The sequence below is a fragment of the Uloborus diversus genome, chromosome 9 (assembly GCF_026930045.1).
Source record: "Uloborus diversus isolate 005 chromosome 9, Udiv.v.3.1, whole genome shotgun sequence".
Lineage (NCBI taxonomy): Eukaryota > Metazoa > Arthropoda > Arachnida > Araneae > Uloboridae > Uloborus > Uloborus diversus.
Genome location: NC_072739.1, coordinates 73,882,292 through 73,897,874, shown reverse-complemented (window position 1 = coordinate 73,897,874; position 15,583 = coordinate 73,882,292). Strand labels below are relative to the sequence as shown.

General features: G+C 34.3%; 1 protein-coding gene across 1 annotated transcript in view; it reads right to left on the bottom strand.

The window, feature by feature from the left end:
• The window catches only part of LOC129230660 (secreted frizzled-related protein 5-like), a 374,882-nt gene that overhangs the window by 176,907 nt on the left and 182,392 nt on the right, over nucleotides 1–15,583 (bottom strand). The window lies entirely within an intron of this gene.

Sequence of the window (15,583 nt, the reverse complement as noted above, 5' to 3'; positions counted from 1 at the left end):
GCGTCCTGGGGGTAAACGGAACAGAATCAACAAACAAATCAGTGACAGATATAGACGGGGAAGAGGAAAAAATCCACACAATCAATCCATGAAGCGCCTTGTAGAGAGAGAAAAAAAGCCAATCAGAGAGCCGAATGACAGTTCTGATAAGGGGGAGGAGGGAGGAACGGACGACGGATTATCGATATAAAAGTCCGATGTCGAGATAGAAATATTTCTTCTATTCGAATGAAAAAAGTGAGGAACTCCCAGTCTTTTGCGTTGCATTGATTCTTCCTGATTTATTAACAGAGAAAAAACATTATTATGACGAATTCTAGTCTATTTGTTCGTTTGATTTATTAGTTGAATACCCTCAAAGCATTGTTGTGACCAAACTTCTTTTTTTTTTTTCTTTTCTAAATTTTAAATCAGAAGTAATATATTTTTTCAGTTGTATTTTAACACCGAATTAAGTTTTAATTTCAGAAAACAACTCGCTTCGTAACTGGATTTAAGGTTCATTATCAGTATGTGCAGTTCAAGATTGGAAGTTATCCAACTTCAAAAAACTGCGATATTAAGGCTCCTTTGAGAAACGAAAGTAGGAATCGGCTAATGTGACATTATGTTAAAAAATATTTGATCTGTAGTTTCTAAAAATATCAAAGTTTTATTGAAGTGCTTCTGCAATTTTTTGACTGCAGAAATCCAAACATAACCAAAAAGGTCAAAAGTATAATTATTTATAACAAATAAATGAATTTGAGGAAACCCACTGTAAAAAGTTCTTTGCTTGTATTCTTTTCTACTTCAAACATTTAGTTCTTTTTTTGTTTGGTGCTACTCTGCAGTTATTAGTTAGTACACAGTAGCGTAATAAGCCTTACCCCCCGCTCGATCATACATGAAATCTATTTCACATGACCGTAACTCAAAAAATAACAAAAATTAACGCATATACTTAGGTACTTCCAGTAATGGTAACTTACGCATCTTCGAAAACTTAAAAAAGAAATTTTAGAAAATTGATGAACTAATTTATTTCTATACGTTAACTAATGTCATACTTTACTTAAAAAATACTGTTAGCAGAGAGCGGCTTGACAGATTAAAGTTTTCAACTTTTGAAGACAATTTTCCTTTGTATGAAGTGTACCAGAAAAGTTTTCCGACCTTTGTCTTGTCCAGAAATGTCACATAGCATCCTCGTCTGCGCGGGAGAAAATATCACCGACAGCGAGGAAAGCTGAAAAATGAAAACGGCAGATCTTCCATTTTGAGAAAACATTTATACGCTTCCTTTCCCCAAAGGCAAATTATTTCACAGGTATTTTATGTGAAAAACTTCAGTTTTAAGAACAAAAAAAAGAAGGAGCATTTGACTTTTAACCCCATCAGTAATAGCTGACAAACTTTGTTACAAATTGAACTTTTCCGGGAACATGGGAGGTCACTGTGACCTTCCAAAAAATCCTTATTCGGTAACTTTTGCTAACAATTCGGACCGTTTGGAGATGAAATTGCAAATTAGATGTTATTTTTATATGGAAACGTATTTTATCTATACTAATAATATAAAGCTGAAGAGTTTGTTTGCTTGAACGCGCTGATCCCAGGAACAACTGGTTCTAATTGAAAAATTCATTTTGTGTTGAACAGTCTATTTATTGAGGAAGGCTATGGACTGTATAACCTCACGCTATGACTAATAGGACTGTAGCAGCAATGAATTGGAAATTAAATCAATAATAATTATGATGCATTTTTGTTGCATCAATAGCTCGAACTTTTGTTCCCCGAATAGTTCAAAAAGTAAAGCGATCGGCCAGAAACCCTAGGATCTCGGGTTTGAAACCGACTGCGGGCAGGAAGATTTTCAGCATTTATTACCTGGATCATTTAAAAAATCAATTAATATTTAAATCAAGGGTTTTCAACTGTTTTTTTTTTACTGATTTTTTTTTTTCGATTTTCTTATTAAACGGAAAACATCGATTTGGATAAGGATGTGTAATTTTTTACTATACATATGTCATAGCATGCTGTACTTAAAATAGTTTTTTAATACATTGTAGTATTATTAACGAGGCTGAAGCGGCGGGACAAAGCTAAAAGTAAATAAATTAAAGTATAAATATTTTCTCAATATTATTATTGACCCAGCAACGCTGGGTATGTTTGCTAACCATTCGATAAAATTGGAATTTCATTCGGAAAATTGAGAATTTTCACCCTCCCAAAAATTTTAGTTCGGGGTTTCCCTAGGGGTAATAGCACGTTTGTGCGTACAAAACTCTAATTTTATCCAAAAATATCACGTAACATCCTCACCCGCATTTATACTTCTAAGAAAAAGTGCCCGCCACAACTCATATGTTCCGACGAATCCACTGCACCGGAAAAACTATCTCCGACAGCCAGGAAAGCTGAAAAATGAAAGACGTCAGATCTTCCATTTTGAGAAAACATTTATACGATTCCTTTATCCAAAGGCAAACACATTTGCCTCGCACCAGGGGACATCAGAGCTAGAAGAGGTGCTACCGTATTTCCATAGGTACACACGAGGGCACTGCTATATCCGGAGGATATTTCCAGAGGATTCAGGAATGCATTCGAAGCGCCCCCCTCTATCGAACAGACGTATCGAATTCACGCATATAGGATTATGCAAAGGGACTTGAAGGCCTGAGTTTGTTTTCAAAGGAAGAACCGATGCTTCGATCCAGGACATCCGAATGGAAAAAGACGCAGAGAAAGGAATTCAATTTCTGAAAACAATTTCACTTTTTCGTTATTTGCGGAGGTTGTTAGACAAAAAGTTCTATCGGTTCTGCGCCACAATTTCGATACACGCAAACGTATCGAGGGAAGGTCTACTACGATCGATTGCAGTTAATTTGAGCACGATTGATGAGTGAAAGCAATTTTATTTCTATATTTGGCTTATTGTTTGGTCATATTTGAGCTTTCGGGTTATTGAAGAGCACGGAATAAAAAAGTTGGTTAATAAGAAGAAAAGTTTAAGATACGTATTTCAAAAACATACAGACATTTACACACACACAGTGGTGCACACAGGAATTTTACAAGGGGAGGGTCCAAGGTCGAAAACCCCATTCTTATATCATACCCCAATACGCCGTCAATCATATCGACTTGATTTTGTCGATGATACCGGGAACGAAAAACAGTAAAAATTAAACTATTGAGTAAACAATAAGCATTATTTAATGAAACAAAAACTTAAATAGATAACCAGAAAGCAACATAAATTTCTTTTACTTTTCTCATAACTAAAAAATGGATTCAAGTTCATAAAATCTCATTTTAATTTGCAATTATAAAACTAAAAACATGCATTCATTTGTAATCACCATTCTTCTTCTTATAGGCAATTCGTTACAGGAAAACTGCACAATATTTTTAAAAATCTTTTAACATGATGATTTTTTTTTTCACATATTAGAATTGAAATTGTTATCTTTGCTTACAATTATTCAGCGCACAAAATACATAGAACTGTAATCAATCGGTTAAAAAAAAGCAAGACCTATGGGAGGGGTCCGGACCCGCTGGACCCCTCCCTTGTGTGCGCCACTGGGCACACATGTTATATACATATATAACATGTGTATGACGAATCTATAAGACCAATAATGAACTTAGACACATATTTATTTATAGACTAGAAAATCGTCCGTAAAGACATGACGGGTGAAAATTGCTTCTACATTTGAACGAAGCAATTGCCTGCTTGGTGATATTTTGATGGTTGAAATTTTAACCCTAACTCCCAGTGGATAATGTTCATTGTCGACCCCTTTTTCGTTTATTCATTTCTCTGAAATGACACAGTCGTACCAGTAAAACAGTTAATAAATAACCGGGTCTAGTTCAGCCTTGCTACAATAAAGCATTTCCCTGCTTGTCAAACATTACCAAGAAATATTATCAAATTATCATGCAATGGGGCGAGTTTGATAACTCAGGAGCGTTACTCGACCATTGGTTATTACTGTCCGTTCTCGGAAGCCGAAACTAGCAATCGGGGTCGATTCCATTTTAAAAAGGGACGATCCTTTTCCACGCTACTTCAGAGGAACTGCTAAACACGTTATTTTGTATTTTTCTTTCGCGTTTCCACCCGTATTTTGATAACATCAGAGCAGACCTGACGCATGCGCAAATTCGCCCGAAGTTTTGGCTAAAAAAAACAGACAGTATATATATATATCTGACGATAACATTTAAGGATAGACGCTTTGCTTATACACACAAGTATATTCTCTTACTTCTGCTAAATTGGGAAAGTTTAAAGATACGACGTAACTGATTAGTATAATTGTACACAACTATGCACTAGTTATGCAAAATTAAATTTGTAATATTGTTGTAGGGGGGGAATACAAAAATTCATTGAAAATCAATGTGAAATTCAGTGTTTTAAATTCATACTTAAAATAATTATTTATTACGTTTTTCTTTCTTTTTTTTTAATTTTGAAATGTGCAAAATTATCAGCGGTGAGCGACCGACGTGCTTTAAGTCAAGTAGATTTAAGCCAATGCTTTCTTAATACTTCATTACATTCACAGCAAATACATTTTTTTACACTTCTATTGCACAGTATAAAGATGAATGTAAATGTATTTGCATGTGAATAATATCTTATAAGTAGAATTAAAGTGCCCTTTTGCCATTACTTTAGACAAAAGCTATTCCTTTTCTTTCAGACAAAAATAGTCTTTCCGTAGCCCAGTAGTCAAATCATAGCTTTTCTTTGTTCGGAAATTCTTTTCTTGAGAATGCTTTTCTTTGTTCCACCAAATAATGAAAATAGAGCGATATTGGCTATTTCGAGTACCAAAAAATAGAAAATCGAAGACATCCCAAATAGAACCCATCTCGATAGGGATGATATGTCATCATTATTAAGGTGTTTTGACACGGAGATATAATTCGGAAGGTGCTTCCACATGGAAAGGTTTTGACCTGAAGATGTTTTTTTTTTCGGTTGCATTCCCACCATATAGTTTTGTTATCTTTACTAAAACTTTTCAGAAAAGACAGATACGGGTATTTTGTGTCATTAATGAACATCAATCACCAGTAAAGAAAAAACGCTGAGAGAAACCTAAGTTCAGAGTGTTCCGTTTTTTAATTCAGTACCAAGAAATGCACCATTCATTTGCAATTTAACTTCTATGCGAGTATGTGATCTCCTATTACAGCTCCTGAAAGCAACCATTAAGTAAAATATGCTTCTTCATACGTTTACGTATTCCTCATATTATCACATTTTATGTTAGGGCTGTCCATAAATAATGTCAAACTTTTTTCAACATTTTCCACCACCTCCGCACTTCGTCAGATGTTCACACTTCACCTTACCCCTAAAACATCCCCCCTTTTTTTTCCACCGGACTGGATGTCGTAACTATTTTTTCTCTTTTTGATTAAAATTCTCGCATGTCTTTTGTCTTTTTGGTAACATACTTTTACTTTCCCGAAGGTTCTTCTCCCCCCGCCTTCGGAAACACATACAAAAAAAAAAAAAAAAAAAGAAGAAGTAGAAAAGATAAAGGAAACATTGGTTCGCAAAAAATCTCTCCAAATTTTATCGGTCAGCGCGGCGAGCCAAAATAGGTTGAGAAACGCTGTTCTAGATAATGAATTAAACAGTCTTACTTAATATAATAACGGATTCTACATGTAATTAATCCAAAAGGTTTTGCATTATATTAGTAAACGAGTGTGCAACAGGTTTCGGTCGGAAAAAGTGTGGAAGGTCGGCAATTACCACATCATCAATGTGTACTATATCTCCTCTTCAAAATTAATTCCTACCAAAAACAGTTATTTAAACTTTTCTTCCTTAAATTTGAAAATATTCTGGAGACTTGATGAGAAAAAACGTTTTTCCCTCTTTCATTAAAGGTGAAAAATCATCACTAAAAAAGATAAAAAAGTTTTTAAAAAAATATGCTAATAAAACACTTTTTAAGAGACCCGTCACTTCAAAATTTTCCAGCGGTGGGGGGAGCAAAGGGTTTGTGGTTAACGCCTTTTATAGGGAAAAAGCAAAAAAAAAAAAATGAGTACAAAAAATGCCTAAGTTCATTTGATTTCTAAAGTCCCTCCCCTCTCCATCCCCCGATCACCCAAATGACGGTCCTGTTTTCCAACAGAGGTTGTCCCCATTCATATTAACTGGATAATTTCCAGGAAAAGACTTGATTTTCAATTTGTTTAAAATCATTTTATTTAGATGTTTATCACTACATTTATTTTCAAAAACATAATCATTCGAAACGGATCCTGACAACACAATGAAAATAGAACAAAGCAAGAAAACGTATACTTATAAAATTTTGTTTACGTTTTCATTAATGATTTCGTAGAAGTTCGTTTAGAAAACATAAATAAACAAAGAATTTACTTAGAATTTCTCTCTCAAAATAGCATCGATTATTTTTCTATCAGATATCAAGAATTCAGTTGAAAACATGTCTATTTGCTTTTAAATGGTTGAACTATTTCCCCTACAATCAATTTTCAAATGAGAATAAGTTTTGAATTTCGACTAGCAGTGTGATTCGAACGAAACAACTGTCCGCTAACAGAGGTATTTAACATGCTGTTTATGATTTATTTTTATGGTAACAGTTGTTGATTACAGACGCAGCAGGCACTGGCGTGCAAAGTCACTCGGCAAAGTTTTAAGCGTAGCACTAAGGAAAGGGAAAGAAGTTTTACCGCAGAGAGAGTACACCTGTAAGAAAACAAACTTGCAGGAAAGTAGAATCCAGGACCGCATTTTCAATCGAAATTTTATTTACGTTTTATTTCAGTAAATTTCGGAAATTTTTTGTGAAAATAATGTTTGAAAGTTTTTCAGGCGTTTTATTTATTACTAATACAGTCGCGACCGTTAATAGCGAAGTCGTATATGTACTGAATTTATGGCTGAAGTTTAATAGCTTCAATTCCCCTCCATGTTTTAATGTGTATTTTTTAACCATTTATAACGAAATTATAGCTCTTACGAAATTTTTATCTGGTTTTTTCGACTTTCCTATTTATGGGTACGACTGTACTATTATTTTTGCTTAAAAATAAATTTTAAAAAAATTATCATAAAACCTTAACCCTTCAGAAATCATAAGTAAAAAGTTCCACATATATTTACTTTTCGTACAAAGGTAAACAACGTTGTGATGCTCTTCCACAAAATAAATTTCTTAAACGTGTTTCGGGATTACAGAAAGCCACTTTATAGATGCATAGTGTCATGAACTGCGGGACATAAAGTTAGGGAGTAGCAGTGCTAAACCGCGCTTTTAAGTTTTGTAGTTGAATTATTAGAGAGAGAGAGAGATTTCAATGGTGCAAAATAGTCAACATACTTTCTTATAGATTTGAGAAGCAATATTCTAAATCTGAAAGAGTTTATGTACATAATTATTATATTACTGTTTTTTCCTTTTCGTTTTGTCCAATTTCGTTTTTTTGCAAAATGAATAGTGGGTGGGGCAAAACCGTCATTTTGCAGTTTATATCTCAGACTAAAATGTAAAAAACGTGGAATTTCATTACTAAGCAAAAAAAAAAAAAGTCACTGAATACCTTGGAATTCATATATTCGCTTATTCCACCAAACGTATTAGTGGTACGTACGAGTATAGAAAATACGATCTTTATCACCTCAAAATCAGACAAAAAGTTACGAAAAAAATCTATAAAATCTTCACAGCTAAGCTAAATTGCCGACAGATAATAAATTGTATCAACCAGGGATACGGAGTCGGAGGAAAAATGACCGACTCCGATTTCTTGGAATTTCAGAGCCTTCAACTCCAACTCCGATTCTTTTACCCCATACCAGTCCGACTCCGATTCCGACTCCGCTAGCATTGGCAGAGTTGTGGACTTTGAGGGAAAATGACTGACTCCGATTCTTGAAGTTTCAAGAACTTCGCCTCTCAACTCCTACTCCTTTTCCTCAAAAACAGTCCGACTCCGCAAGCACTGCCAGAGTGGCAGACTTTGAGGGAAAATGACCGACTCCAACTCTTGAAATTTCAAACCTTCGACTCCCGACTCCTTTACCCCAAAATCTGTCCAACTCCGACTCCTTAGCCCTGGTTGCTACTGCTTTTTACAGCATTATTTTAATAACGGATATTCTTTTTGTCAGACACTATCACGCATTTTACGCAAAAACGAGAGGGGTAGGTTTAGCCCTCGTGTACGGTTTTCCCCCAATTTCCCCCCTCCCAAATGAAGAGCTTCACTATCTGAGAAATTCTACATCGATTCAGCCCTCGAAAAGAAATTTTTAGAGTAGAAATTGTAGTCACCGAAAGTTAAATTAATGAGCTAGATCTTCTTACGGAACGAGCGCCTTGTAAACGAAAGAAAACAGACCCCCATTAAAGTCTTAAATAAAGCGGCGAAAACAAGAAGCACTCGTAAAGCTCGAGACAAAACAGGACTGTAAATTCTCATCACGCGCTCCATCCCAAATCATTCCCGGAGACAGGATTTAGGAGACAGCCGGAATTCCCGGGATTTTCTGGAAACGATCGTAGAGAAGTTAAATACTTAGGCGGGCGCATTAAAAATACATTTTCGGAAACTTTCGCGAAGTCATTTTTCATTCGCAGTTTAAGAATCAATCGTAGAAATGAGGGAATATTTCTTCCAGAAAGCACAAAATGAAATAGTTTTCGCACTTCCAGCGCATGCCCAGATCAGTAAATCCGACACACAGGTGCAATGCTGTGCTTTGTATTTGGAATAGGAATTCCTACACTCAATGGATATTTTAGTTTTAAGCAGTGAAGGCGTGCCATGAAGTGTTTCGGGGGTGCTATTTTACAGGGTGTTTATCAAGTCTAACGCTGAAGATGAAAGTTTTTTTTAAAACAAAAATTTGAAAATTGAAAGATATTAAGCTATTTGTCGGCTGAGTACTACAACTAGGTAACTGCAAATTTGAAAAAAATAAGACGTTTCACTTTTGTTAAAACATTTTGTTCGAAAGAGGACACAAATACTTGTAATAAAAATGGGCACGGACGGAAAAAAAAAATTGAAGGAAATTTTTTTTTTTCCTGTTTTTCTCCCAAGAGGTTTATTTCCAATCGGTAAAAAATGAAAAAAAAAATTTTGTTTTTAATGCTTAGTATTCCACATGAAAACATTAACTTTATCACTTAAGCTGTGAGATGATTTAATTTCCCTGTGCAGCAAAGTAATATATGATATTTTTCTCACTAAAACTGTAAATGTACACGCAGGACAAAATTATATCAGTAACGTCAACTAGTGTCTATGTATACTCAAAAACTTGATGAAACAATTTATAAAAATCACTCAACTCATATTAACTACCGAACGATGATTGGACTAAATTGGATAATTTTTGGTGTTTTGAACTTAGAAATCTGCTTATGTAGTTAGAAAATAAAAAGGCTTTTTTCATTGTAAAAGTTTTATGCATATTTCTAAGAAAGAAAAATAACATAAACTGCATTCATATTTTTAAGCAGTTTACACTGTTTAAGTTTTATAAGACTACTTAAACTACATTTTAATCGGGGTAAAAAAATCAATTTTGCCATTCTTTTCTTTTTTTTAAAATTTTTTTAAAGAAAAAATCCGGATTTTTTTGAGCAATTACATTGCTTATTGTTCTCACTTGATGGTTTTGATGTAAATATGATTTTATTTTCCCCTCTCCTCCCCACCTCCCTCTGCAGCACCACCGTCGACCGGCCCCTCCCGATGCTTCTACTCCAGAGAAAACAGTCTCCAGGTTGCGTTCATATCCTACACACACACACACGCATACATATACACACCTACACACACACACGCGCATACATATACACACCTACACACACACACACGCATACATATACACACCTACACACACACACACACGCATACATATACACACCTACACACGCATACATATACACACCTACACACACACACGCATACATATACACACCTACACACACACACACGCATACATATACACACCTACACACGCACACGCATACATATACACACCTACACACACACACACGCATACATATACACACCTACACACACACGCATACATATACACACCTACACACACATACCCACACATTCATGCCTGCACACAGACACAAACACAGACGCCTACATACACACTTGTGATTGCGAAAAACATAATTTGAATTCCAGATGTTAAAATTCAAATTATTATTATTACTATTATTTCCGTAATTTAGGAAGTGAAATTGCTTGTAAAAAATGAATGCTTGTTTAGGAAATGACCATAACCAAACATGCACTAATCGACCAATCTGTGTTGCCAAAGTATGGAACAAAATGTCGGATTACGCAGGATAATATTACCACAGTCTATTGAGCGCTAAGTCAGTGGCACTCTAGTTTTACAAGCAAGAACATCGGAGATTGTGTCCTCTGTCTTGTTCGCTGTCAGAGCAAAAAAAGGACGACTGACATGATTAGCGCTGCATGACGTCACTGCTCTAATCCCAAGAGCCTGGATGATTGGCACTTGCTCTCGGGGCTGGTGCAGAATCTGGTAGAGAAGTAGTTTTTCTCCCAGATGCAGTCCTCCTCACAAACAAGGTCTGTCTGGCACTGTAACATCATATCGCCTTAATCCTCATAAATTATTCGAAGTGAACCAATCAAGATTTTACTTTTGCTGATCATCTCATTTTAATCCAGTTTAGGTTAATCGTTATGATAAATATTTGAAGTGAAGCTTTTTATGCGAAGGTTTTGAAATTTTGATCCGAACCTTTTTATGTGACTTAAGTGAAGTAGTTTTTTTTTTAATTGTTGCCAAAATCAATGAAAAATAATAGTATTTATAAAATTAATTTTGTTAATAAATTCAACAAATTAATTTTAAGTCGGAACTTTAGCAAGCAGATATTTGAGGATTTTTGGGCTCTCAGGCAAATCAGGCGCAGTATTCATTTGGCAAGTCAGGCGCAAAAAGAACAAGAGCGTGGCGAGAGAGAAAACGTGCGGGAGAAAAGACAGTTTAGAATGTTTTTAAAAAAAAGGTAAAAAGTTCCACTCCTGTCCTGTGTCTTTATGACACATAATTTTCTTTCTTTTTTTTTTTTTTTTGTTCCACATAGTTGATCCTCGTCCAGGTGATCTCGACGAATTGTTATAACACATTTTTTGAAAATAGTTTAAATTTATTGACACCGATCTTGCTATGGCTGAACCTCCGTTTAAAACGAACCGACAAATGATTTAATCAATTTTATATTGAAAAAAAAAACACATGAAATCTTTTAAGTTGGATTTTTCACTACCATAATTTATAATAAACGTTCCAAAAAAGTGTAAGCAAATGAAAAGTCATTTGACTTTTGGAACTAAAACAAAAAGTGAGTTTGAAATATGATTCCTATTAAAATAAAATACAATAAATTCACTACCTAGCTATTTAGGAACTAAGTCTAGTATCAGCAATCATACATTCATACGTAGAAGGGAGGTGTTTATAATCAATTTTCGATTATAATAATGTCATATTTAAAGTCTTCCCTCGTAAAATAAGGAATATAATTAATTCATTAGTACTGAGTTGAAAGCGCTGAAAGCTTTCTGCTATGATCATGTTTAATATCAGTTATCTATTAATAGAAAGATAATTAATGCTTAAAATAAGTTTCCCGCTGAAATAAAATTCATTTGGTATTCGTTTGAAAATACTTAAATCTTTCTTTGACGATGATATAGAGAAGTATGATGCTTAAAATAAGTTTCCCTGTAATGCAATTTTCTAGTAACGGATAAGTAATTATAAATTTATAATTGAAATAAAATGCAATGGTAGAGAAAGAAAAGATGACTACTATTCTGATTTCGAACATTTAGGATGCTTGATAGTTTGAATGAAACATTCAAGACCATTTAAATGTATTATTCTAAAAATTCAATTGCTTTTCCGCTATTTTCCACGATAACTTTTTATTTAAAATACTGTACGTGAAAATGCGCTTGACAAAAATTTTCAGGTTTATTTCCATTTTCAATGCGTGAAAAACGCTTTTAGGATACAAAAGCATATTGTAATTTTCTAGTTATTGATACTCATATCAATTTTGTACTATATAATACGATCAAATGAACTGACTTGTACGATTTATAACTACAAAACATCATTGTGAATTGCTAAGACGTTAATCATCTATTTATATAAAAATGGCTGTAGGTGTGTGTGTGTGCTCCTTTATAAATCCACAATTAACGTCGGATCTTCGCCAAAATTGACACAGAGGTCCTTTGATACTCAGGAATTCACATGGGGGGGGGTCGTCTCCCTAAGGAGGGAGAAAATCTGTTTTCTTTATACAAATTCAGTTTACGTCGAATCTTTGGCAAATTTGGCACAGAGGTTCCATGATGCTCAGAAATTCACATAGAGGGGTTTCGCCAAATAATTCGTGAAACGGGATGTTTAAGCCTATTACTAAAAACTAGAAAATCGTCCGTCAAGGTACGACGGGTGAAAATTACTTCTACATTCGAACGAAGCAATTGCCTGTTTGATGGTATTTTGATAGTTGAAATTTTAACCCTAATTCCCGTGGATTAACCCTAAACTCCAGTAGATAGCATAAATTGTTGACCATTTTTTCGCTTCTGCATTCTCCTAAAATGACAGTCTTAATAGTAAAACAGTTAGGTCATCGCATCCACTTCAGTTTTGTCAAAATAAAATATTTCCTTGCATGGTCAAATTTTGCCAGAAAACATTATCAAATTATCGTGCCGTGGCACGAGTTTCATTATTGGTGACGTCAGGAGAGCTACTCGATCAGTAAATTCGCTGTTATATATATGACAATGACTAAACTCATGGAATTAAAATTTAAAAAAAAAACAAAGAGGTCTAAATTTAAAACCTGAGTCATAAAATTGCACTTTTTTACAAGTTGACGGGAAATTTACCACTTTTTTTTTCTTTTTCTTTTATTTGAGTGATGAAAATGCGTCATTTGACATAACTTTTATTTTCGAGATAGACCGAGCTAGTGAAGACTAAGGATTGAAACAACTGACTCGACGTTTCCTAATTCACGACGCGGAAAGAATGTCCCAATGCACATCATATATTCCACAAAACTGCAGTTTTCGGGAAAAAGATCTACACGAGGTAAACGAAACTTCTTTTTTCTACTTCTAAAAATAAATGCTTTCTTCAGGTTGAGAAACGAAACAAAAGACGAGGAGAACAGAAACAACAAAGTGACCTCAAGGATTAAATGAACTCCACTCTTCTCTTTATAATCCACGGAAAAGGAGACTAAAAGCTCCGTTCTCTCTTGGGAGTGGCCTGGATTAGAAAAAGAAGACGAGATGGGGTTTTGCGTTTCTCCAGACACCCCTCCACTCGGAGATTATTCTGTCAAATAAACATTAAACAGTCGAAGAAGAAAAAGACTCTTACAGGAGAACGCTTTCTGACTGTCAATTAGATTTCACTATTGATAATATCAATATTGTTATTCTGTTTTATTAAACCCGATGCAACAAGGAAGGAGGTTATGCTTTTTGCGTGTGTATGTGTGTCTGTGATGTGGTAGCTCAAAAACCAGGAGTCAATCTGTGGGTCGCGACACCAAATGGGGTCATGAAGCATTTATAGAGGGTAGGGTGGTTCAAAAAACTTTTTTCAGTTAGAGTCCAGACACCCCCTATTTTTTAGACTTACTAATGGTATTATCAAGCTGTAAACGTTTTAGCTTCTAACTCAAATTTTAAGCGGGTGCTCAATGACCCCTTAATTTAACATTATCCGTGGCATAGGAAATGCCACAAATTTAGGTATATTTGATCTCCCCAGCTGGGGTTTTTTTTTTTTTGGTAAATAATTATTTTATTGCAAAGTATATGTGGTGCCGACTCTGGTACACCCTGGTACACTTGCTTAGCTATTCTTCCCTTTTAGCTTCTTGTATTTAAAACTCGCCAAGAGATGATGACGTAGAGTCCGGCGACAGAACGAACAGCGCCAAGGACGGTAAAACTTTTTTGATTAGTGAATCACTTTGATGCGACGAAAGATGTAAGACGTGGTATAAAGACGAGCAGCAAGACGGCTGCACTCCTGCATTGTAATCATTTTTGTAAATATTAGTTAGTTATGTGTAGTTTAGTTATCATTAAATGTTTAGTATATAGAATTATGTCATCAATGAGTGGTTTTATAAGTGAATACAAGCATTTTCATAGTTATTACCAGTAGCTCGGCGTCCCACATATAAGCATATTACTAGTGTATATGATAATATGCAGCATTATTTTTTCAATTCAATGTATTTTGTTAACCCCCCCCCCCCCATTCATACTTATGAAGTTAGGGGGAGCACCCTTTGGGAGTTGAGCACCCTCTTTCAGTTGAAATAGGAAACTAAAATTCATCCAGTATATTGCTATCCACAAGTGTAAAAACATTGAGGGGTGTCCTGTTATCTAGGAGAAACTTTTTTTTTTACATGTATTTTTGAACCATCCTAATGAAGAATTGCGACATTATTCCTACTTTTAACATATTTTATATTGTACAGTTAAAAAGTTTTACATAAGAAAAAAAAAGCATTATTTTTACTTTTATTTGCAGTGATGTTCATCGTGGTTAGTTTCATCAATAAAAATATGTTATTTAATTTTTTTGTTTAAAAAATAAATTCCTATTTTATTGTCAGTTGTATTGTGTGCTATTTTTCGTAAATTTATGTCAATTGATTTTTTATGATTTTCCACAAATGTGTGGCAAATTCAAGAATGAATGCCTGAGAACGGAAAATAAAAAGAAATTCGAAGTACTTTTATTTTTTAAAAGAAAGAAAGAACTCTGCAGATGATTTAATTTTTTTGAAGATTATTTTTTATTATTAATTATTTATTTACTTTTAGTTCTTTTTTTTTTTTTTTTTTTTTTTTTTTTTTTTGGCAAACGGGGAAAGTTAAAACCAGAGACGTTTTATTTTTACCCAAAAGAAAAAGCAGCAAACTTTTTTTTTTTTGCTGAAAGGTACTAATTTTGTCGTTTTTATCACAATATGATCAAATATTGTTTTATACGATTAAACAATTTTTTATTGAAAAGAAAAATATATTAGCTGCATTGTTGTAAAGGTGCTACTAGTTCATTTGTTCGTTCATTTATATTTTTACTTATCTATTTCAACAGATGAGAGAAGCATTTTTTGATTTTAGAAATCAGCTTAAAATGTTACAGAAATATGTTTGAGATAATTTAGTCTTAGCTAATTAAGATAATATTTCGTCACCTCAGAGCAAGAGTAAGACATCTAATCCCAGGAATAACACTAAGATATCCAACTGTTGCTCTGAGGCGACGATTTATCAGATGCTGAAAACCAGAAAGTAGATTCGTTTAGTTCTGGGCGGAATTTCCTGTTGTAAACCTGAAGAAGTTCTTTTTCAATTTAATTAAGAATGGTAAAGTCGAAAGTCTGTTCATCTTCGTTACACTTTAACTGGAAAAGGCGTCCAGATAGCAATCCCCTGAATGGAA